A 26,065-nucleotide genomic window follows, 5' to 3' on the forward strand; every position below is an offset into this window, starting at 1 on the left:
AGACAATGGAGAAAGAAAAGTGAGCGCCCGGGGCTCCGCGTCGACCTAGCTTGGGGCCGCCGAGCGTTTCCAGGCCCCCCGTGGCCTCCCGCTCCCACCCTGTGCCCTGGACTTTCCCCCTCAACTTTCTCCGGTCCTCGAGCTCCTGACCACCGTGCCCTCCCCCAGAGGACCTGAAAGAACCAGTGACTTTTTCCTTCCCCAAGTGGAAGTTACCCACATCAAGCATTTCACAACGACACATCAAGAAAAGTAGGCAGGTTCAAGTCAACCATGAAATGGTCACTTTTTAACCCCGTCCTGTCCTCATTAGGGAAATGCTCAAACACAGTCCGTTTTCAAAAAGCGCTCTTAATGAGGCGAGCTTGCCAAGTCTACCAGCTGCAGCCCCTGTAAACCAAGAGCCCGGTGAAGAAAGGCGCAGGGGGTGGGGAGGCCAGGAGGCGGGGAGGGCCGTGGGTCTAGGAGGACAGGTAAAGTCGGGGAAACTGTGAGAACACGGGCGAGTTAACCCTTTAGGGCACGCGCCGCGGGGAGTGGCCTCCCTGCCTCCGCTAGGCAAATCCTCTAGTTAGCGTTCTGACAACGTTAATTTCCTTTGTACCGGTCATCTCTTCTTCTTGAAAAGCTGGGATAAAGTTGACAGTCTTTATAGATGAAAGGAGGTGACAATCGGGGTTAATCCAAATAAATACTTCTCTCTCATAAATTTTAGGCAACCTCATCTTAACTTTTAAAAGAAAGGAAGAGGGGGGGGGAAGAAAAGAAAAAGGAAAAAAAAACGACAAACGAACAATCCCAAAGCATCAGTTTGTACTGAACTGCAACCCTTTTCTCACCCTCACCAGATTCTGCGGGAGGGGGCGGGGATGCTCCACTGATAATACCAGCTTTAACTACTGGAGTTTCCCTTTGAACAAATATTCAATTTAACTGGAGTTAATTTACCATAAAAGACATTCCCCTTGGCACGAATGCACTCATGTCCTTGAACACACCTCTTTGAATGCCTGGACTCTTACAGAAGCCATTATTCCGGGGTCTCTTTAAAAATCCAGTGCCCATCTCTCTGCTTCCCTCCCTTCCTCCCTCCCTCCCTCCTCACTACACCACCCCCAGCGAAATCCTGGCACCCAGAGAGCACTCTTTTCAGCCAGAGCCCAGAACCAGCCGTTGTCCCCTGGCAAAAGAGGCCCAGTGCTGGGTCCTGGGCAAGTGTCTCCAAGACATCTCTACATTTCTTTATTAGTCTTCTGTCCCAACAGAACCTATTTCCTTTTGCCACTAAAACTAGGTTGCATCTAAAAGTTTCTCACAAGCTTAAAAAAAAAAAAGACAAATGAGAAATTGACACCATTATACAGAAGAATTCAGAAAAGCCGAGCACCAGGGCAGAGAAGCAGCGTCAGACACAGGTAAGAACCCACAGAGCCCAAGGTTCCAGGCCTCCCAGGCCCATCCCTGAGAGGCTCAGCACTTTCAGGTGTCCCATGTCTGTGTTTGTACAGGGCTGATGGCCGGGGTACATGCTGATGGCCATAGGGGATGCTTTGTAGTTAGGGGTTTGGATTTGTCTCCAAGAAAAGGAAAATGGAAGAAGCAGGAACAGTGAGGTGAGGAAAACCAAGAGTGAAGAATGAACAATAGATATCCGGGAAAGAAAGGCTTAGGGATGCTGGGTGTGGAAGGCTTTGATTTTCAGACCTCGGAGTCAGGAGGGCTGACACCTCCTGGCCCCAAGCTCTGCTGCCTGCCCAATGCTCAGGTCACTGTAGGCCTTCCCAGGAGGAATCCTAGGAGAATGCTCTTGGGAAATCTGGGCTCCTGGGGCCTCTGCTTTCTGGGCTCTCTCAGCACTTGTCAGACCCCTTTGCTTTGAGAAAGAGCACCCTTTTCAAATCCAAGAGGGAGGATAGAAAGGATGGATTGTAAAGTATCTGTCTTATAAAAAGTAGGGTTCAAGTTGTTGTGAAAAGTTTCTGATTTTGTCCAAATGGGCCAAACACCCAGACTTTGGCCCTTGCCTTTTGTAAACCCTCTGTTCTTCCTCTCTCACTGGGGGCTGTGACAGGCCACCTACACTAATCTCAAATCCTGCCCTCTCAGCTACAGGGAGATCTGTTGTCATATTCCTAATGATCTCCTTCTTGGACTATTCTCTGCGGCCACATTAGGGGAAGGTGTTCTTTTCAGACAGAAAAGTTTATTTGTCTAAAAGAAAAGTCAGGACTTCTAGTGGCTGGGTTCTCAAAACCCAATTGTATATTACAAAATACGCATTGCCACCCAGTTTGAGTCTTTCCCTGACCTCCAGGGAGGAATTTGACATCTCAAGTATCTCCTGATACTGATTTTTGTTTTGTTTCTTTAATCTATCCTCTTTTTAAAGAAACTGCAGAGACAGGTTGCAAAGCCTGGGCTATTTCATGTAAGGTTTCTCGGACCTCAACAAAGCTGAGGTCATTTTCAGTCTACACCACTACTTCTGTCTTTTGGCTCTTGCATGTGATTTGTGGGGAGGTTCAACAATCCCATACACCCAAGCTGCATGGCCAGTATCAATGTTTAAAAACTAAATACAAAAGAGACATGTGACCTTCTGACCTCAGGAAGCAAGCTTGCAGAACGGCAGGTGTCCACTGTGTCAAACCCAGGGACCTTTCTTTCCTCCTAATGCAGCCTTGAAAACATAGATTTATATCCACCAGCAACACCACCAAAACCCTCCCCCCTCCCCCCAAAAAATGCATATATAAACAGCCAGCAGCAAGTGCTAAGAGTGTGCATGACAGGAACTGCAGAATCATGCCCAGCTCTCTACTCTCAAATGAGGGGAGCAATTTTCCCCACTGGAGAATTCACAACTGGTTAGTCTCCCCACCTATTGCCAGTCCTCTGCTTTTCAACTGAAATGAATAAATAACCCTGGACTTTTCTTCCCTCCTCTGGGAGCTGTTTGGTCTCCCCTGAGGACAGAACTAAATGAGAAAAAATGACGCTGTTAATAATGCCGCTGCTGAAATGCCTGTATGTAACTATTAAAAAGAAATCCCACTAAGCACTGAGTCTGCTTGAGGAACACAGTTGCAGGGTACAACTCTGAATGTGAAGGAGGACTGGTCCAAAGGCCTTCACGAAGGTTCACTAGTTAGCATTCCTCTACAGAGACGAATCCAGTTCAGCAAGAGATTCCCAACCTGAAAACATTTGCTCCTGGGCTACAGAGACAGGAGCTGGCCTGCAGCTTTTGTCTGATTTATTCTGAACTTTCAAAATTGCTGTCACAGTTGCCTGACTTGGTGCACAGCATTTCAGAGGTTACAGACACGGTGGTGTCTTATCTGCTGATGCTGAAGCCTTGGCCTTTTCAAAATACTTTATCTTTACATCATTTTATCTGGAAGAGTAGATTTGCAGCTCATCTACATATGCTGTGACTTGTGAGGACGGGCATTCAGGTATGTCTAAAACACCCAAGTAGTCTTTACATTGTCATGCTAGAGGTGGCCGCAGGCTGTCTCAAACGTCTGGGGCCCTTTCTCCGGAGCTCTTTTAAAAAGCTGCTACTCGATTTCAAAATCAAAATAATGCACAATAGGGGGATTTTTTTTTTCCATTTAAGTTTCACATGAAAATGTAAGAAGCAAAAAGAGAACACAAACAACTGGGCCTAAACAAAATAGATATTCAGAAAAATTATCTCTGACCATTTAAAGAACACAACAAGCTAGTCAATTTCAAAGCAATGAATACTGTCAAATTATGTGATGCCACAGGAGTCCAAAAAACAAAGTTACAGATGTGCATGACATCACATCCACTCGAAATTATGCTGCTGCTCAGTCTGACCATATTAAAACTAAATGGATGCCTATGTCGTCTAAAGAATAAAAGGAATTAATTCTGGACATCAAACAATGAATCTGTCACCATTTATTGTATGAAACACTCAGCTAATCAATTTCCTGTTAAAATAGCTTTCAACAATACTCGGCTTTAAAATTCATCAGGGCCAGTAAAAACCTTTGCCCAGTGCACAAGAATGCAGCCCTGACCACGGACGATAATTACCATTCTAATACTTTTATTGCCCAAGCGCTTTTGCCTGGGCTCCCCATCACTAGGCAGGAATCTGCAGTATATTGTATCAGTGAGTTGGAGTGTTTGACCTTTGACCAGCTATGATTTAATAGGGACTTTTCAGCGCTGGAGCTCTCTCCATCCCTCATACCATTAAATAAAAACATTAAACCTCAAATGTAACACTGGAAACCACAACATTTTGCGTTTCACAGCCCTTTGCAGTTTTTACTTAAGCTGCTCAGAGGTCAGCTTCTTGGCCTCACAACACACATCCCAGTACAGTAAATGCACTAGGAAGTCACTCATTCTGATTTTGATTAAATCCCCAGCCCCTCCTCACATGCACACATGCACCCTGCTTATTTACACGTGCATTCTTTTTAACCGCAGAAGCATGCGTGTATGACTTTCTGGACTTACTCCACTTTAGGGCTGATTTAAATGTCTGTTCAAATATGGGTTCAAAAGTTAACGCCCCCCCCCCACTCCTTTTGGAAGTTATAGTTACAAAGGAGGGTGCTATAGGACCCGTTCAAAGAAAGTCAGTCAGTTAATCTTGTGTATTTTGGCGCCTTTTCCCGCCAGCTACTGTACTTGAGGGAGTAAGGAAAACCTGGAGATCTTGTCTGTCCTGTCTCAAGTTCAACGGCAGTTCTTCCAACCAGGAGGGGAAGATGGCCATGTTCACAGCCCTAATAATAATTCAGATCACGCCACCTCGGCATCTTGTGTCAAAGTCGAAACTGGCTTCCCCGCCCCCTTAAACCTGAAAGCTGCCAAGTCCTCACACATTCCGCATTCAACCACAACTTAATGGATGGGATACTGTGCATTAAAATGTGTCCCAGACTCACTGTCGGAGAGGACAAGGGAGAAGGCAGGCCCACAGACAACACACATGGATTTAGGCAGAGGGGGATCTTAGGCTAGGGCAGAAAACAGTGGGGTGGGAAAAAGACGCATTAAACGGAGCAGGAAGAAATCCATCATAATCCTTTTTTTTTTTTTTTTTTAAGAGTTGGGGGTGCTGGAGAGAGAAGAAATTGTTAAATTCCTTGCCGAAACGGGGTGTGGATGAGTGAACTAAACTTTAGAATGACACCAATTTTAAAAGCTCTTAACACAGCAATGGGAGCTAAATAAAGCTTTCTGCATTTGAAAACGCACTTGGAACAAAGTGGTATCTTGTGAAGTAAAGAGTGCTTAAAAAAAAAAAGGAATGGGCTATATGGGCAACTAAGTATTATTTGTTTTTGGTTTTGTTTTTTGTTTTTCCAGTATCGTAGAGAGATAGGGAGAATGTAGTCCAAAATAGGAAGGAAAAAAATCCGGATTCCGCACTGTTTCGATTTAGTGCAATTCACTGATTCCCGCCATAAGTGTGTTAAAGTTGCCAACGCTTAGAAAATACTTATTTGCATTAATTCTGAAAATTCAACACTATCGTTCAAACTTTAAAGCAAAATATGACACTTAGAAAGGGAATAAAACAGTAGCTTTACACAAGAGAGACAGGAAATAAGTGTGCGCGGGGGTTAAGGGGGATGGTTGCAAAGGACGAACACGAAACGCAAACAAGACCGGTCGTTTGAAAGCCACATACCATCGCACTGCACTAAACAAAACAGATCTTGAGTCTGTCCAGAAGCCTGGGCCGCAGACTTCACGTTTCCCAGTTAGAAATTTGTAGTTGTGTTTGTGTCTCTTTTGTGTTTAGGGGTTTTTTTCCGGGGGTCCTGGGGGGACTGTTTTGGTTTTTGTTTGTTTTAAAGCAATCCCGGCATAGTCTGATTTTTTTTTTTTTTTAATGTTTTCTGCACTGCCACACTTCTTGGCCCAAGAAGAAAAGCAGGTCGAGGTGAAGTCTGGAAACAGGCTGCCCTCAGCGTAGAAACCCAGCTCCGGTTGCTCGCCCGGCGGAAGACTCTCAGCCAAGTCCCACGCGGTGTGCAGGGTGTGTGTGTGGGTCTGTGTGTGTGTGTGTGGGTCTGTGTATGCGTGCGTGCCTACGTGCGTGCGTGCTCCAGGGCGAACGGTCTCGCGCGGGCCTTGCCGCGCTGGGATTGGCCTGGCCTCGCCGCCCGGGCCTCCCGCCCCGCAGCCCCGCCCCGCCCCGCCGGCCCGGGCGCGGGAAACCGCTCTTCGCTTCCGCCTGGCGGCGGGAAGGCGCGGGGAGGAGGAGCTGCGGGTGGGCGGGGCCTCGTCGCGGGGGGCGTGGCGCCGCTGGGCGGTGGAGCCGTGGGTGCTTCCCAGCCTGGCGCTGGGTGCTGCGGTTCCCTGCGGATTCCCCTCCACGTGGCTGGCGCTGCTCCCCGGGCCTGGCTGGTTTCGGTGCAGACGGAGTCCTAGAGGCCCCTTTCTCCGCGGCCTTAGCTTTCAAGAGCTCGGAGTTGGGTGTGTGTCGCTTAGATGGTGCGAGAAATTGGCAGAGATGAGCGATAGTAAGTGGGAAAGAAAGCAGAGAACCCTGACTCCTGGTCTCCAAAGGGGATTGGATAGTGTGTTAACGTTCACAAATAAACCTGTTTTAATGAATAGTTTTGAAAGTTAAATATATGGGGCGGGGGGATGCCTGGATTTAAAGTAATCCAATTATTTTCGTCTTGAGTACACTTTTGTACTTGTGTGGTCAACATTTAAGGATCAAGCAAAGTCGATATAAATTGTGCTTGAACAACATGTAAGGTTTTAAAGGTAAAAATATAACATTAGCCATACATGCACTTAGTTACTAACCCACATGTGTTTGGAGATTTTATTACAAGGATCCTAATTATGTAATTGCTCAACAGGCAACAATAGCTTCAAATAGCCTCTGAAAACCCTGTTCAATTATATGATTACCAGTGAGACCAAAATCACCCCCAATGAATTGTTCTTATCTCTACTAAATGTGAACATGTCTGTATTTCAATTCCAATTATGTTTACCCTCAAAGTTCTGACGACCTTAAACATTACTGTTAAGGTTCACAGTCCCTACAATATACACTGTAAATAAAGAAGACATTTGGCCTGGTTACAAAAAAAATCCCCTTCCCATACACACATAGGCATATATGGATGGTGTTTGGCTGTTCATGCATGATGACATAGAAATTTTCAGTGCTATTATTGATCCAAAAAACAAACCAAAAGGATGGGTTACCCAATTAACTTTTATAAAATGCACCATTTTTAAAAATGGGCTGTTTCCTGCACGTTTAAACAGTTCCCAATGCCTCCTCCTCAAACACCAACAGGGTTATGTATATGTCTACATAGCTACATAGTTCTTAGGAAGGGAGATGAACTACTAGCAAAGAGGATAGAACACACATGCATCACCGACACACTCAGCTCTAACTTCTAACTTCTGAGGGAAATTTTTCCTTTCAAGGTCTGCCTTGCTCCATGTTAAGTGATTTTAACAACTTAACCAGTGTGGCCATAATTCACTTGCCAATTCAAGTGACGTAGAAACAAATTGCTTTGCATTCTAGGATTTACTGATGATAGTTTTGTGGTCAAATGTATCTGTGAAGCATTCCAGACCAAATATACAATGTGAAAAATTCGATGAGCTAAACGCAAAAGGATATAAAGCAGGGGAGGGAGTGTTTCAGACAGGCAGTGTTACCAGGGCTCTTCCAGTGTGCCACAGGAGGCATCTCCTGTTACTGTTTGAAATCCATAGCAAACTCCCAACCTTCTCAACCTCTATCTCATGCAAAGAAGAAATGGCATTGTAGTAAGAATCTAATTTTGTTTAGGAAATGTCTTAAGCAAAAAGCAAAAGAAAAAAGTGATGGGGGAAGAGGAATGTTCCCCACTCTTTTATTATGACATGGAAAGATACAGTGCTCGCTCATATCACCTGTCAGGAGATTTCTTCCTAAGCGTATTCTTTGGTGATAAAATGTACCCTTGCATGTCACCTTCAGGCTTCTGTAGACTGTCTTTTTCTGTCGGCACGTCATTCCTTTCTTTCAACATGGGACGGTTATGAGAATACTTGTTCCTATGCCGATCACTCTTCTGCCTGTCAAATATGCGCACAGCATCATTAGGTGATGCTCCGAATTTGCAAAATAAGGAGATAGATTTTCAAGTGTGTCACACGGAAATCTCTCACAGATTTGTGTTCACCTCAGTGTGTTGTCAATTCTTCCACTGGCAAGTGATTATCATCTTTTGATCTACATTGCTCATTTTCTGGGTTTTATATTTGGAAACATAGAAGTGCGAATTAGGAATGTCTTAGTGGAGGTGTCTCTTTTTAAGTGATGTTCCTGGAAAACCTTTCCAAGAATATAATTAAGATTTAATATCTTCTTATATTCATTTTTTAAAGAAATTATAACAAATTACTAATTTTTTTTTAAAAAATCACTGTCCAATGACCAATGCTGTTTGGTCATTTTTGAATCTAGGGACCATCTCGCTAAAATTGCAGACAATTCATTCCATAGTACTTACTGGGAGCTTCTAGCAAGTTCTCACTTTAGATAAAATCACTGTCCAATGACCAATGCTGTTTGATCATTTTTGAATCTAGGGACCATCTCACTAAAATTGCAGACAATTCATTCCATAGTACTTACTGGGAGCTTCTAGCAAGTTCTCACTTTATATTTTTCTGGTTCTTCCTAAAGCCAATTAACTGATAATGCAGTTTCTGTATGTGTTCTTCAAACTAAGAAGTTTTTAATATGCTAACAACATCTGTGTGTTTATCCCTGAGAATAATTGCTAATTATTTCCCAAAGCCATGTATTATTACAATGCTTTATGTCATAATTGAAGTAATTCCTCTGCCCCATCTAAACCAATAATTTTCAGTCATTGCTCCAAAGGTGTTTATTTTGTCTTCTCTATTTCCCAAAAATATAGGAAGCATATTTTTATTACTTTATATTAGTAAAGGGAATATACTAATTTATTAGATTATATTTAGTCTTTTGTTTCACCAGATAATATTTGAGTTTAATGCACATAATAAAGTAAGTGGAATATTTAATGCTCAATGCTAAATCAAACATAAATCATTCTACAAATAACTAGATAGTTATTTGGAATTTATATAAAATCTTAGAAATATACAATGTATTCCTTATTGCCTACAGGCAATAGTTTTGACTATTTCTTTGTTATTTCAAAGTATTTAGAAAGACTGAAACCTGGGCATTTACAAAGTGCCAAATTTGAGCATTTTGTTTGAGTTAATAGACAGGAGCTGTCTGTCCACGTCTTATCAAGGGGAAGAGAATGCATATTACACGTAGTACCCTGCAAGAGGAAAAACCAAGTCTAAGTCACAGTTTCTGGTAACTTTTTATTTTTCATTGTTTATAGCAACCTTTAACTATAACCTGTTAGGCCTCTTCTGTAGACACTGGTTGTAAAAACAGTGTCTTTCCCACAAGAAGTAGTTACTCATCCTTCAGAATTATATCTGCAGAGAACTTCAAGGGATTTCTATCGAGGCCCTTTCAGTGAAGCTGAAACTCCACACTGCCCAGGACACACGGAGTCATTGTGTAGCCGCAGAGAGTGTGGGTACAAAAATAAAGATCCGCATGCAGTGTTCTTCCACTCACTGCACGCTGCACCTGTGCACACTTGGATCTGATGACATCTGCTAACACAATAAATCTCAAGGGGTTGGTGGTGCCATCAAAAACCTGAGACGGTGGTATGGCTCACAGCCTTACTTACCAACCCCAGGCTATAGCCTTGTTAAATCTCACAGGCTAAACAGAGACCAACAGAGACCAACTAGGACTCATTCCACACACTCCAAGAGCAGGTTAAAGTGGTTAAAAAAAAAAAAAAAAAAAGCCTGTAAATAATGACTCAATATGTGAAAAATCTGCTTTCAGATTCAACAGTGGTAAATCAATGTCTTCTGGCTTCAAAAAAATGTATGGCAGTGGTAAGAATTCTCTATTTAAAGTATCAACCATTTCTTAGCCTACTTGTGTTTTTAAGATTTCCTTAAAAAAAAATGAAGCATGTGCAATTAAATCTTCATATCTTGCTTATACTCTCATATAACTAGAATTTTAACTATCAAAATGCCTATAAAAATAGGGAATAGATTTGAATTGGTTTCACTGTAATGATGATCAAATTGAGCAAAGAAAAAAACAAAAACTTTCTTGAAATTTTTTTTTTTCAGAATATCTTATGCCATATGTAGGGTTTCTGAGACAACTAAATTACTAAGGTATTTGGGGGCTTTTTTTTTCTTTTTTTCTTTTTTTTTTTTTTTTGCCATTTCCAAAAAATCAGAGTTGTCTGGCAATCTAAATACTAGTAAGACAACAGGATAGGAGGAAACAGTAGGCATTCTATTATTCTTCAGCATCAGCCTGCAAAAGGACTATCCTGATTTTTTTTGCATAGTGGGCCACTTGTAGTAAAATCAACATCAAATTCGATGAGTCTAAATACTGCAGTCAGTTATCTCCAGTGTCACACATTCCTAGTGTCGTTTCACATTGCCCATTGCTTAATAAGATCAATAATCACACTCTGTGTCTTTTATTCCCTAGCTCAGAAAGTGTAAGTGTAGGCTGGGAGTAAACATAGGAAGCATGACCTGCACACTAGTGTGGGCCCATTCCTTGCTGAGCACTGCTGTACGTGGAGGGCAGGGCTTTGGAGGGACTCTGCGTTTATGATACAAAGGGCTTTGTGGGAATATTCTCTTCCAAATTTATTTAGAAAAGAGTCAAGTTCACATGGGGTCTTCTGAAAACCTCCGCATAGACTCCTGAAAGAATAACCCATGGTTTTCTGCTCACTTTACAGGCAGTTGGTGTGGGTTTGTAGAATGAAAACAGTCTTAATAGAAACCAAAGACAATTTTAATTAGGGACAATAAGTCAGCTGCTCTTCCCTCCCCTGACTCTCTTTCCTGGCCACTGAAACAAAACCAAATCCTCTTCTAATATATTCAGAAGCCAAACCAATAACATTGGGAATTTTTTGATACCATTAGACTACATATTAGGGAATTTTTTTTTTCAGACACCAGGAAGAGAAGGAGCAGAGAGAGGAGCAGTGTGAAGCGGGAAATTTACTTCAGCACACAGGCTAACCAAGTGTGTGACTAGTGGCAACTGCTTCTCCCAACTAAGGGTTCAATGATGATCCACAAGCGATACAGAGTAGGAAAGAAATACAAGCTTCAAAACCAACTGGTTCATTCCTTGTCTATTTCTCCTTCGGTCTTTCTAGTCCCACCCTGCATTACCCTTCCCATTTCTTCTACCATTGTGTTAAAAAATAGTATTATAAAAACAAGAATAATGGCACTTTGCATGAATAATCAACAAGATGAAAAAATCCTAGAACATAAAAACTGTTTCATTTGGGCAAATTTCCAACAGGTACTTTTATGTATAGTATTTGTCTATTTACAAACCTAAAGTGAACAGCATTTTGTAACTTTTCCATTCGGCCTTCTTTTGCATTGTTGAGAATCGAGTATGCTTATAAAGGAGCTTAACACACAGGAGCTAGAGGGTGGTTTTGAGAGTTCTAGATAAGACTAAGAAACCAAACCAGCACCCCCCAGGGGTTGTTATTGTCAAAATTAATTGTTAAAGTTTAAAATAAAGCCTGGAGACTTTACATAAAAGTATAAACATACTAATACCCTTGAAAGGGGGATGGTGGATATCTGTCTGGACCAGTACTGCCCAGCCAAGAGGCTGCAGCCGAGTGTCCACTGGCTCTGTGATGAGCCTTGGTCTCCTTAGTCCCCATTGGTCCTGGTTCAATTACAGTGTCCCACTTTCCTCCTCTGGCTGACAATCCAAGAGCTACCTGGCTAGCTTATGATTGCTAAGCTGGTTAATAACAGTGCCAGCCAGCATCACAGGAGAGAGCCCCTAACCCTGAACAACTGCTCAGGTTGTCAGGACGTAATTCAGAGTAGGTGGGCATGTGGGTCCCAAGTACCAATGTGCACAGCCTCACCAGAACAACCATGGTCACAAGCTCCTTCACAGACGAAATGTCCGAGGGTGTCACCACCTCTCTAGCTCCTGGTCATAATTAATGGTAAAAATGTTCATAGACCTATGACCCCATGAACCATGGGCTTGCACACAGTGGGGCCTTTCCTTTCTCTTATTAAAAACCAAAGAGCAGAAGGTGAGCAGCGAGGATAGTCACTTAATGGGAGTGGCGCTACATCTTCTCTAAGTAGTACAGGAAACACCTAATGAAAAAATTATACTTTGTAACAATCCTGTCAACCTAATGGAAAAAAGATACTTTGTAACAATCCTGTCATAGCGCTGTCTTACAGATAATCCCCGTCCCAGAAAATGTGAAAACCGCATTCCTCTAAAGAGGGATTTTCTGAGCTTTAAAACAGGACACATGGTATAACCAAGAACTTTTTTTTTAATGGATTTAAGATTTGAACAATTTTACATAGAGTTTTTTTTTTTTTTAATCAGTCAGCAATAGTTTTAGTAAGTGGATAAAAATCAGCTTTGGTGACAATCACTGCCACCTTGTAGCTACTACTAAAACATCCCCTATAGTCCACATTTGCTTGTGGAGTTATTCTTCAGAAGAGAGACCCAATTTCTGGATATTGGTCCCCAGTGTTCTCCAGTGGACCTGAGGATACACATCCAACATGGGGAGCCAACTATAAATAATTGAGAAGCTCATACATTATGTATGCCCTAGGGCTATGGTTACCTTCTTGGAGGGTGCAGGGCAGTTCCATGTTCCACCAAGCTCCAGGCTTGTTGGCAGAGCAGTCTCAATGGCCTTTGCTGTTGCAGTCTGGACACTGTACCAGAACGAAGAGATCAGACCCTCTGCACCCTTTCCCTAAGGTCTGAATAGACAGGCTTACTGGGGAGCATTTTAAGTAACACCTACAAACTGATCTTTTCCTCTAGTGTGGTCCCTTTAGGCTAACAGCAGCACCTTCATTAAGCAAGGTCTCCCTAAGGCAATAGTTTCCCAATGTTGGGTTGAAAGGAGTGTTGTGACAAGTGATAAAAATGATCATTTTCTCAGGTGTAACCCCACCTCTGCTCTGTGCTGGGTATGTTTCACTGATTGTCTCAACTCCTTCAGAAGTGAGGAGCCTGAGGCTTAGAAAAGAAAAGTAAGGTAGCCCACCAAAGGTCACTTTTATTAGGCAGGACTGAAGAAATGAAACAACCCCCATGACAGGGGCAGTCTGCAAGCTGGTTACCACCAAGGCTGGTGGCCTAGATCAGAGGTGCCTTGGGAAGCTGTGCACATGCCTTGGAGAGACTTTATCACTCTTCTTTTGAAATTATCTTTAGGACCCCAGGCACATTCTTTAAAACATTATCAATGAGGTAGATCTTCCTTCTTTGAATGTGGATTTGGGTTTGGGATATAGACATGATTCATTCATTATCCCGTGGTGTTTAAGGAACTTATCCAGCTGGGTAAACCAGTTTGGCTCTAAAACAAACATGATACAATGTAACAAGATTAGTATCCCATTCTCCAGTATGCTCTGAAGTGAGAGAATAAGGCTTTAAAGTTAGACTCAGAGGCCCTGGCATTTGGGGGTTCAGATCCTGACTTAGCAACCAAAGCCCTGTGACTCTGGGCAAGGTATGTCACAGTTGTTAGCCATGTTCTCTGATCCTCAAACAGAACATAACAAAAGAATGTTTTCCTTAGTGTGGTGGTTTGGGAATCAAGTCTTTCCATTTGTCCAGAAGATCTTTTTTTTTCTGAAGAAAATTTCATATTTTATTATTGCAGTAAATATTCACTGAACCCATCTGCCCTCACCCTTCCTTGGTGGGAGAGATAAGTAAGAGTTGATAAGATCTATGACAGTGACCAGACTATAGACTGCAAGATAGGAGCCTGGGGACCCCCAGGGTCTAGCAAAGAGCTTCCATCTGCAATAATAGTAAGAGAGGACTCACTAGTGCCCAGTCCACACAGGCATGGGTTTGAAGGAGGCTGGGCTGTAGTCAGAAGTCGGATGCTGCGAGCAGGCTTTGTTTCCCATCACTCCCAGGTCATCTTTGGAAAGGGAGGAAGTTGGACAGCATCTGGAGGGAGTGCCTTTTGTAAAGCCTGCATCAGACTTTGTGATCAGGGACAAAATGGTGCACGGCGAACAAGAACAGCATCCAAAAGCTAAGGTTAGTAATGACATAAAACGGTGGAGCCACACAATAAAAACTGTGACTGTACTGACACAATGCTGGTGATCAACTGAAGAGCAAGTTCCTTGCGGACAAAGGACTACCTACTATGTCTGGGAGACATTCTATGGACAAAAAACCCTAATACCCTTGCCTAGAGTGAACAGGCCTGCCTGCGATTGGGAGGACACAGGGTAGGGGAACGAAGCTGTAGTCAACGGGAGATGTGTGTGCCCTTGTTCGGGCAGCACTGACTTCCCAGGTTGTTTCGCTGGGTCAGGAACATGACCTTAGAATTCTGGAAAACTGGCAGAAAGGCATTTAGACAAGAAAAATGGGGCTGTGCAGCAGTTCTCCAGACAGAGGGAGTGGGTCAAAGGTCACAAGGAGGACGGGGAGAAGTAGGCTGCGGGAGAGCTTGAGCAGTGAAGTAGAAGAGTCCACCCTTCGGGTCACATTGCTTTCAAAGACAGCCTGTGCTCCCTCTCACCTGTAACTGACTAAGCACCTTCTGCATTTAACCCTCCCGGAAATGCGGTTCACAGGCCGGGTGGTGTCTCCACTGTGCATGTGAGAAAAGCAGTGGGGGGGGGGGGGGAGGAAGACAGCCAACAGCTTTTGTTGGTGGCAAGAGCTGAACCTGGGCTGTACAGTCCTAGATTCTTGGTTCTTATTGCAATGCAACCTTTCCTCACCACCACATAGCCTGCCTCCATCTACCCACCCACCACCTATCAGAGCAGCTTTGTCAGGCTTTGAAATCTCCCCTTCCTTTAGGCCCCACACATCCTTGACTGGGAAGTAGAGTTGTGAGCAGCCTTGGTATAATCTGACCAAACCGATGGCTAGCTGGTCAGGACTTATCTGTACACACACACACACACACACACATACACACACACACACACACACACACACACACACACGCGCGCGCGCACGCATGCACAGGCACATATGTGTGTGTAGGCTAAGCCAAGGTCTTCTCAGACACCTAAAGAGTAAGACCTGGGTGACTGCCCTTGTCTCCCATTGTGTTCTTCAAGATCAAGATACTGGGGCTGAGGAAACAGCTTGGTTCATGAAGTGATTGCCTAGTAACCATGAGGACCAGAGCTTGATTCACACACACACACACACACACACACACACACACACACACACACACTACAATTTCAAAAGCTGGGTACTGTGGCTGGTGCTTGTAATTCAAGTTCTGGGGAGGTGGAGTTAGGCTCATGCCTGTCAGACACCCTAGCCAGCTTGGTGAGTTTCAGGCCAATATGAGGTAGTTTCCCACTCAAAAAGGGGGGACAGGTAAATGGTGCCCGGGAATGACATCCAGGGTTGCCCTCTGGGACACACACATGCACATGAACACACGTACGCACATGACCATGTACGCACATGACCACATGCACTTCTTCCCCCTTCCCCCCTACACATGGTGGGGGGTGGGATTAGACCTGTAGCAGGCCTGCAATCCCAGCTATTGAGGGGGTTGAGGCTGAGAATTGCAAACTCAGAGCCTGCCTGTATTGCAGAACGAGTTCAAAGTCAAAGCCAGCATGAGCAACATCGGTCCTATTTCAAAATGAAGGTTCAAGGTGGTGTGAGGTTGTAACTCAGGACTAGAGTCCTTGCCTAGCATATGCTCAGCCCTAGGTTCAGTTGCCAACACCATAATAAACAAATGAATGAACTGAATATGTTACTGGATAAATACTGAATTGTTATACAGTTGTGCAAGAGAACATTATGTAGCAAGGAAGAGCCATCTTCTGTGTTAACGCACACAGTGTGTCTTGCGAGAGTGTTGCTCAGAGGATTATCCTGTTACCATTACTCACATGCTAAAAGAGAAAACCCTGAGGAGGCTGGATTAGGAGGACAGTGTTAGAAGCCAGCCTGGGCTACATAAGCAGACCCCTTCCTTCAGGAAGCAGAGAAGAAGAAGAAGAAGAAGGAGGAGGAGGAGGAGGAGGAGGAGGAGGAGGAGGAGGAGGAGGAGGAGAAGGGAAAAATGGCAGATTGCTCATGATCGAGAAACCACTTCCTGCTCTCTGACAATTGTTACACTCAACTTTCTCCCCAACCATAAGTACTCCCCTCATTCCTAATAATGCAAACTTACATCGCCTGCTTTCAAACTTACATATAAGGGGAAGCATGCAATGGCTCCCTTTTATGTCTGAATTACTGCATTCAGCATTTTCTGCGAGACTCCCTCCTGCCGTTGCTGATAACAGACCCCCCCCCACAACACTGTATGTGAAATTCTATTGTATGTGTATACACAATTTGTTCTCCACTTGACAGCCCCTGGATCATTTCCAGTTTGGGGAAATATCAATAACAATGATGTGAACCCTGTCCCGCATGCTTTCTAGTGTATGAGCATGTGTTCTCCTAGGCACAAACCTATGTACAGAATTTCTGGAGTTGGCCTATAAGCTTTTTCAGATAACGTTGAAAAAATTTGCAAAATGCCTGCACTCACTTTCACTCCCAGCAGCAGCCTATGAGTTCTAGCTGTTTCACATCTTCACCAAGACGTTTTTTTTTTTTAAACTGATGTACAGTAAGATGGCAGTATATTGCGAATTTTCATTTTTCAAATGACTAAAAGAGGTTAAGTTCTTTTTTTTTTCTGTTTCTTGGCCATTTGGAATTTCTCTTTATCAATATCTACTCAAATATTTTGCCCGGTTTAGTTGGCTCTCCTGTCCTTTTCTTATTGACTTGTAGCTGTTCTTTGTATATTGTAGATAAGAGTCCTTTGCTAGTTGAATCTCTTGTAGGTTTATTGCTCTTCCCTCTCAGAGGTGTGGAATTTCACTCTTTTAATGTCACCTTTTGTGTTTTCTTAGAAAAAGTTTATTGAAATGGGTAAGGGCTGTACAACAAGCTGCAGATATTTAAATGATACAGTTTGATAAGTTCTCACTCAGGCATGCACTGTGCCTCCTCCTCCTCATTCCTCCCTCTGAGCCTCTGTCCCTGCATTATCTGCTGTTGTTGTTGCTGTTGCTGTTGTTGTTGCTGTTGTTGTTGTGGTTGTGGTGGTTGTCGTTGTTGTTGTTGTTGTTGAAATCAGAATAGCATGGTGGTGTTAGATCAGTGGACCACACAGCGTATACACTTGAGTTTTTCGTTTGTCTACTGTTTGCTTTCCCTGCTCTTGGACCTTTTATTGAACACAGTAATGTTGATGCTCATCGACATTATTGTGTGCATCAGCAATTCTTTTTATTCTGCAGTTCTGCACTTTCTCATAGGAAATATTACCTGGTGGATGGTCACCAGATTGTGTCCTCTTTCTGAATATCATAAAAAGGCAATCCAGGTCTCCATGTGGGCACACACTCTCAGCTCTCTTGGGAATGCCTGGGCATAGATAGGGCTGGTCTCTATTTGCCTGAAATGACATGGTATTTTCTAATAGGTAGTGGCTGTGCTGTTACAATTCCACCAATAGTGGGTGTGAGTTCCAGTTTCTGTATACATGTTCACCAACACTTACTATGCTCAAATCCCCACCACCACCACTCCTCTCTCTTTTTTTTTTTTTTTTTCTGATTACCATTCCAGTAAGTATGCAATGTGTCCTATTATCTGCTTGGCATTTATTTCCCTAAAGGCTAACAGTGTGGACATGGTGTTGTGCAAGTATTTGTGTGTCTATAGCATCCCAGGCTGAGGCATCTGTCTGTGGGTTTTTGTGTTCTTATTGTTGCATTTTAGAGTTTTCTATATTGTGCCTGCAAAGCCTCTGCCACATGACTGATTTGCAATATTTTCTGAGTCTATGATTTTTGTTTTCAGTCTCTTAAGATTGCCTTTTGTAGAGCAGATTTTTTAAAATTTTGATGAAGTCAAAATTATGGATTGTGCTTTTGGTTTCTATCTGAGGCAATTTGCCTACTCTAACAACACAAAGAATTTTCTCCATAAATTTTCTTTTACAATTTTTAAAATTTTATCTTTTACATTGAAATCTAGATTCCATTTTGAGTGAAAGTTGGTATTTAGTGCAAGATATGAATTGAAATTTATAATTTTTCATATGACTACCCAGTTTTTCCAGCATCATTCATTGAAAAGATATTTTTTCCACTCACAGTCTTTATATACTTGTCAAAATTCAACTGCCTGTATACATGGGCTCATCATCTGTGTTCGTCTGAACCACTGACCTTTTTGTTCATGTTAGTGCAAATCACAGTCTTGGTTATTAGACAGCATGGATAGAAGTGTCAAGAACTAGATAATGTTAGTTCTCTAAATTTACTTTTAAAAGCTTGTTTTTAACTTTTCTACATGTATTTCTGTGTCTCTGTCTCTGTCTGTCTGTCTGTCTGTCTGTCTGTCTGTCTGTCTCTCTCTCTCTCCCTCTCCCTCTCTCTCTCTCTCTCTCTCTCTCTCTCTCTCTCTCTCTCTCTCTCTCTCTGTGTGTGTGTGTGTGTGTGTGTGTACAGACATGCAGGTGAAGATCAATGGACAACCTATGGGAGTTGGTTCTCCCTGTCCACTTATGCTGATTCCAGAGACAGAACTCAGCTTTTCAGTCCAGGGGTAAACGCTCTTACCTGCTGAGCCGTCTTTCCCTAAATTTACACTGCATAATTCTGTCTTTCGGTGAACTCTTCTGATGGGTTTTGTTGTTGTTTGCTTTTGACAAATTTCCTCCAAGAAATCTGGAGTTCACTTGGCTAGACACTCTACAACTTGGATCCAGAAAGAGCACTTGCGCATTTTAGTTCCTTTGGCCCTGAGGACTGCACAGTCTTTGTTAGTCAATGGTTTTAAATACCTGATGCCCAAAGGGAATGTGAGTAGCGACAGTATTAGCCAAATATCATCAACTATTGTTGTAAACTGACAACTACTGAGAATCTGACCTCTGGGGGAAAAGAAGTTAAACTGTACTTGTGGGGGTATGAAGGAAAGAAGCTGCCCACTCATAACACCAATGGAAGTTACTAGCATCATACCTGGGGTGTGGCAGGTATCACTATTCTCTATTAAATTAAGATGCTTCTAAGTCCAATTCCAGGGCAAAGATCAATACATCTTTACTGTGAAGGGCCAGTATTTTAGGCAGGACCATCTTCATGAGAATGTGCAATGTCCTTGTAGAGACCCCTGTTTGGGTCTATGCTGCTTGGCTGTGGAAAGCCTTGCTTAGATGGTCCCATGTTGCTTGACTGAGTGGACATGCTGGGACAGTCTGTTAGGTGAATGTGTCTAAAGGTTTCATGCTGGTTGTCTCTTCCACTCTCATTCTGAAACTCTTAAGAGTTTTTAGCTTTTGTGTGTTTTTTTTTTGGGGGGGGGTTGTTTGCTTGCTTGCTTTTGTTTTTGTTTTGTTAAGTAAGGGGCCCTGAGTTTTCATGTTAAAGTATACATGGTGTAGGCTTTGCAGGCCATGATTTCTCAGACAAGTCCACGATTCTGTGAATGCTGGGCGAAGGAAGCCAGGGACAGTGTGACTATGTCTCAATGCAGTTTTATTTCTGAACATGGAAAACTGAACTTTATATAATGTTAGCATATCATATAATATTACTAACCTTTTATTTTTGTTTTGTTCCCAAACATTTAACACTAAATAAAATTTAAAAAGCTTTTTAGCTCTCAAGCCCACTAGCCAGTAGGTTCTGTTAAGACAGTAGATGAAAGTTTTCTCTCTCTACCCCGGGGACACCATGTGCAGCAGGTAACATATGCAAGAAGTTTACAACAGAATTTTTCATAAATGTTCCATAGGAGAAACCCCAAATTCCCTCAATGGTACAATGGATAAATATGGCAGAGTTTACTTACACACAACATATGGTTGGAAGAAGAAGCGAGCCATGAAAGAAAACAGGCGCATGCTTTTATTCATCTACAGTTCAAAAAGAGATAGAAGTGTTGAAACTACAAACAAAAAAGAAAAGCCAGGAAGTGACCGTAAGGGGATCCCTTGTGCAGGGCTCCAGGAGAAGGAGGTGACAGGGAGAGCCTTCCCAGGCAATGCTGTCTCTTTCACGACTTTGGTGCTTTCTCTGAATTGATTCTTTGAATTATACATTTTATATTCATGGTCAGAAATGCTCATCCCTTTTAAATTTCGATTTCCAGTTTCTAAACCTATGTTGGCTTATGGAGCTTCACTGGAGTAGGGAGACCCATGACAAGGCATATGTTTCTGATGTCCTAAGACTCCTCTGATGAGACTGTGAAGACCTTTGGCATCCACCTGGCCCTGGGCTTTGCATTTCTCAGGAAAGGTCTTGGCTTTTCTACATTCAACTGTATTTCTTTTCATTTTACTTTTGTCTCAGACACTAATACTCTCTGCCAAATTCCCTCAAGGTCAAATTCACATTATTTTAGGTTCCATTGTACTGAGGCCTTTCTTGTTTGGAAAGTCTATTTTTCCTAATTTCAAAATGTAATTATAAATAATTCAATCACATTGGGCCGGGTGAAGGATGTCTATGTTGGCCATGTTCCCTTTGTCCTCTGCTCTCCAGGGTCCTTTCTCTTCTTTACACTTTTACCTTCTGGCTCTCTACGTGTGGTTGTGTTGCCGCTATTCTAGGTAGGGGGGAGTTGAAAGAAAAGGAAACAGATTTGTGATTCAAAGGGACGTGAGTGGAAAAATGAAACAACTGGCATTTGAACCTCCACCCAACCTAGGGCCTTCCTGTGTGTTCACAGGAACCTCTCTGGCTCTCCCGATTTCATTAAGAGATATGGGAGTAACTGCTAGGGAGCGTCACTGAGAATTAGATACATAAGGACAATGTGGGACACATCCAAGCTCAGCACCCATCTAACTGTTGGACCTGTGGAAACACAAGCAATGTGAATTTCCCTTTCTCTTCCCTTTCTTCCTCTCCATCCTCCTCCTTTCTCCCTCCCTCCTCTCCTCTGTCTTTCATTCTTTTCATTCTGAGCGTCTGCAGTGGTTTCCTCTCTATCCTCATGATTACATCAATTCTTCCAGCAATTGCCTAAAGACAGAAAAAAGAGAGTTAAGTAGGTTGGAGATGGGAAAAATCATTGGTGGAAGGATTCTGTCCATGAGACGAGGAACTTCTCGTTTCCTCATGAACATGGGTCTGTTCACATCTAGAATCCCAAGAGTACAAGTCTATGTCATAAACTACAGAGACCCGGGCTGCGTAGAACCTTCAGAGCTGAGACTGAGACCACTTTGAATCCTATCTAGCATGTAAACACTATAAACATTGGGTTTCTGTTTTGTTTGTTTGTTTGTTTGTTTGTTTGTTTGTTTGGGAGTTAAGTCAGGTTCTTCCATAGCTCCAAAGGATGGTCTCAGACTCACCATGCAGCAAGGCTGCCCTTGAGCTTCTGATACTTCTGCCTCCATCTCCTGGGTCCTGAAATTTCAGGCTTACACTACCACACCCAGCTTCAAATGTTGGACGCTGTTACTGCTATTGTTCTTGTGGTTATTACTGTTTTTCAGAACTGTGCCAGCACGTGCAACAGAAGTTCTAAGACTATTAACTGCCTCATTTGCCAAATTCACACCAAGTTACAAATGGTAGAGATGGTTGTTTCTTCTGGCGTTTCCCAGTGTCCCCTGCCATTTTCCCCTCTAAACATTTCGCTCCGCTTTTTCCAGAATAAACATCATTATAATTGCTTCTTGTTCACATCTCTGATATCCCCATGGCTCTTGCCACTCTCCCTGGTAGATGCAACACCTCTGAATTTACTACCATCTGCAAATATCATTAGCTATTGTTTATTCCCTCTCCCACACTATTAATGAAGATGTTAATTAAGACCAGAACGAACACTGACCCCAGCAGCAATCCACTAGACACTTATCCAACTGGATAAACTTCTGTTAGTCATTACCCACTGCTCGTAGACATTACACCCCTCCATTCTCTTCATCTGCTCATTTGCAAGACTGGGAGAGAGAATTAAGGGAGCCCAGAATTATTTAAAAATCACCACTCTGATACTTAGGGTCTGGGAAAGGGATTCAGTGGAGCACCTAAAGAGCGGCTGTCAGGAATATGCATGATTAACTGAGTCAGCCTCCAAAAGTACTTGGGAGTTGCCTTGCTAAGCTTCAGGGTTCCTGAGACTTTAGCAAATCCAGGTAAGGCCAGAGCACAGCAGGACAGATCACAGCACCCTCGCTGGAGCCATCTCTTTTTACACTGGAAAAAAAAATCTGAGGCCAAGAGGTCAAGTGACTTGTCCAAGGTCACAACCTGAGTTAGGGTACCAGCTTTCTAGCCCCTGCCCATCATACGTCACAGAGGTTGTTTTTTTACATTTGCAGGTTTGCCTTCTCCTCTAAGTTTCCTATGTGAACAACACATGTGGTGATATATTGTGAACCCTAATAAATGTGTTTCAAACACAGAATCTACCAGCTTCATGCTCTGTCTCCAGAGAACCGTGTCCTGGGATAGGATTGAATTCATCACGTACTTCATAAAAGAGGGAACATTGTGCATTATAATATATTGGTCTCCTGGCCTAAATATCAATGTGTCTAACCCTCACAAAGTATTAGGGCCACTCTGGTAGGAAAAAAAAATACTGATACCCACACCATATTCCTCGAAATTCTGATTTAATTGCATTGAGGGGAAGCCCAGGTAATGTTTTGCTTTGTTTCTAAGATTTATTTAATTTTTTATATGTATTAGTGTTTTAGTTGCTTATATGTATGTGCACTGTGTGTGAGCAGTGCTCCTGGAGACCAGCGGAGGGTGGCAGGTTCCCTGGAACCAGAGTTACAGATGGTTCTGAGTCACCATGTGAGTGCTGGGAACTGAATTCCAGTCTTCTGCAAGTGTTCTTAACAATGAGCCTCCAGGCACTGGTATTTTTTTAAAGCTCCCCAGTGATTCTTTTGCAGTCAGGATTGAGAGACGCTAGAGGGGGAAAGTGTTCTACAGACCCTTCAATGGAGAGGTTTCCGTTCTACAGGAAAGGTCAGCAAAGAACCCATCCAACAGCCCTGAGAAACAGCCACTGTTCTGGGCAGGAACTGCTCCTAGAACCTGGAGGTGGCCTTTGTGTCTAGCATGTTTTGCAAGCTTGCCTTTAACTCTGTAAGCAGTAGTTCTCAGCTTTAAAATAGTGCTTCCTCTCAGGTTATCTAGAAAAGAGTTGCTGGCTTTGCGTAAGTCTGGACTACTAGAAGCAAAGTCAAGCGAGGAACAGAAAGCTTACCAGTGTTGGGGAGTGGTCTTACTAATTTAACCTGCTGGACACACTGAAGTAACAAATGCCTTCCTTCCACCATACGACAGTGAAACCATATAGTAGATGAAGTCAATGGGAAAATAAGAAAACATAATCTCAAGCTTCTTCTCAGACAGGAGCCCAAAAGAATACAGTACAAGGTTTTGGAAGGCTTCAGAAGCTCTTAGCATCCTGAAGTCACACTCCGTGGTCTTTTCCATTTCAGGCAAACATCTTAAAGGACTAAGTGACCACCAGCATTCACGTCTGTCAGAACTGGGGAGCTAAAAGCACATGCTTGGTTGTGCAGGTTGTTCATAGCTTAGGGACACTTGGGGCATGGCAGCTGAAGTCTGCATGTGGAAGTTCTTCCAGGAGGAATGGACAACCATATTTGTAGTTTACAGAAAAGTGGCGCGTGGCTATCAGAATGCCCAAACGGAGAAACACAGCAGATTCCCACAGCCACACCTCAGGTAGTGGAGAGTATCAGGACAGAGAAGCAAGAGCACTGGATAATAAGGGACAATACACCTTACCAGCATCCCTGTCATCTGTGCCTCCTCGTGGCTGCCGAGGCTGAGATAAAACAGGAAACCCACACAGGAAGCCAGGAAGTGTGGACATGGGGGAATCAGCAGAGCACACAATAAGACCATGGAAAAGGGAAGTCGGAGGTGGGAACTCTTTCAATGTGATCCTTCTCCCATCCCCCAAGTTAGAAGCTCCACCGTGGCTCCCAAGCTTGAGGAGCACTCCTTGCCACAGTCAGCCAGAAGGCCTCTGCCAGTGAGTGCTTCCAGATGCACTGATGTGTGGCCCAGAACAGCTCCAGAAACATTGCTGGCTAGAAAGTGACTTCCCGGGAGGGGGAAGAATCAGTCATTTTGACACAAGGTCAAAATACCAAGAAAACAGTATTCCCAACTGGGACTGTTCTGGGCCAGCACAAGAGTTCATTAGAACACACCCCTCTCTGTGGCTCTCTCCTTAGGGTTTCTGGCCAAAGGGCTCTGTTTAGCACGCTGTCAAGAGCAGACCTCTAGAGATGGGTAGAATCACGTACATATAGGTTAGGTGCTGCATAAGGGTCTCCCCCTTAACTTTGGAAAAGAAAGAATCTAGAGGGGAGACTAGGTAACACAGCCTAATGACCCCAGCTGAGAACAAATGACTGCAGGTGGTGGCGTTTGGGGCGCAGAAGGAGTAGACTGCTGTATGGCCTACAGGGTTCAGACAATGAGTCAGAGAGCAGTGCAGTTTCCCTTAGGACACGAAAATCTGGGAAATTTGGTAGATTTCCCCTTTGATTACATAGCTTGGGGAGGAAGCCAGGAAAGGGAGAAGAGACAAAGGAAGAAATGGAGGGAAAGAGGAAAGGAAGACTCCTTCATGGGGCTGAAGCATTGGCCAGGCCTGGGCTTGGCTTTGTCCTGTGTGAAAAGCTGCTCATCTTTAGAAATCCACTCCGAGGGAGGGAGGGCTAGCAGCCTTCCTACAGGTAGGTGCCTGACCAAGAAGTGGCCAGCTACTTTCAAATGCCTCCCTTCTCTTCCCAGGAGTGGCTACCCCCAATCAGTACATGCATTTACATAACTACATTTGCATAAACATGTATACATTTTAAACAATTGTTTTAGGTGCCAGGGCCTTACACAGGCTGTGTGCATGCTCTGTCACTGAGCTAGAGCCCCAGCCCTACGTAGGTTCTTGATAACATCAGTGTTTCTTCATACTGTCCCTCATCACCAGGCAACCAAACAGCAAGAGTCAATTTGCGGCTTCTGTTTTTAATAGTCTCTAAGGCTCAATGACTTTCTCCCCTCAGGATTGCCCCATATATGTTTTTGTCTGTGTATTACTGAAGAGAAGAGGGGGTGAGGCCGGGAGGATAATTTGTCCTGGTTTTGTGGCCTGAGCGCACAGTGTATGTGTGGCATGGCGGGGGCAGCAGGATGAGCACTTTCCTGGCCATGGCCTTCCTGACTCTGGGAGCTCTTAGTTCAGCTTCCAACAGTCAAATCCCTACTCTCCACAAGACCAGTACTCACTGGAACTTGTTCTTTTCTAGTCCTTGGAGAAGTATTCTTTTACGGTCACTATTCTAAACTACTCTCAAAAAGAAGCAGAAGCCCTTGCTGACACTGCCAGGGAACCCACTACCTCCTGTGCGGGGTTGGGGGTGACAGGCCCCTGACCAAATCAACAGCAACTCTCCCCATGGGTGTGGGTGCCTGGGTTCACCCCTACTGCCTGTTGAAAAGGGGATCCGGGCCTGAGCCAGGCCTTCCTGAGCAGACACAGATGCCTCAGGAGGGATGCTGGCACAAAAGGGGTTATTTGAAAGACAGTGTGAAAGGGAGCAAGGCTATTGGCTGGGAGCTGGTTCCGTGCCACAGCCTCTGCTGACTGCAGTTTCCACGTGTCCTCTCCTTTCCTTTCTCCGTTTCTCACTTTCCAAAGCTTTCTATTCACTCCACAAAGAAAAGCAATCCCCAGGCAAGGTTGTTTACAGTATTTTATGAAAGTTTGAAGGGGAGGGGAAAAGCGAAAGAAAAGGGCTGGATTGGGGGGCAAAGGGGAGGGGGCCTGCTGCAG

General features: G+C 43.6%; 1 long non-coding RNA gene across 1 annotated transcript; it reads left to right on the plus strand.

Moving 5' to 3' along the window:
- Positions 1 to 557: 557 nt before the first annotated feature.
- On the plus strand, positions 558 to 14,756 carry LOC131903737 (uncharacterized). The gene is made up of 3 exons (XR_009377581.1): positions 558 to 665; positions 1,295 to 1,415; positions 14,110 to 14,756. It is a non-coding gene; the product is annotated as an uncharacterized LOC131903737 (long non-coding RNA).
- Positions 14,757 to 26,065: the final 11,309 nt, after the last annotated feature.

Source organism: Peromyscus eremicus, chromosome 2 (assembly GCF_949786415.1).
Source record: "Peromyscus eremicus chromosome 2, PerEre_H2_v1, whole genome shotgun sequence".
Lineage (NCBI taxonomy): Eukaryota > Metazoa > Chordata > Mammalia > Rodentia > Cricetidae > Peromyscus > Peromyscus eremicus.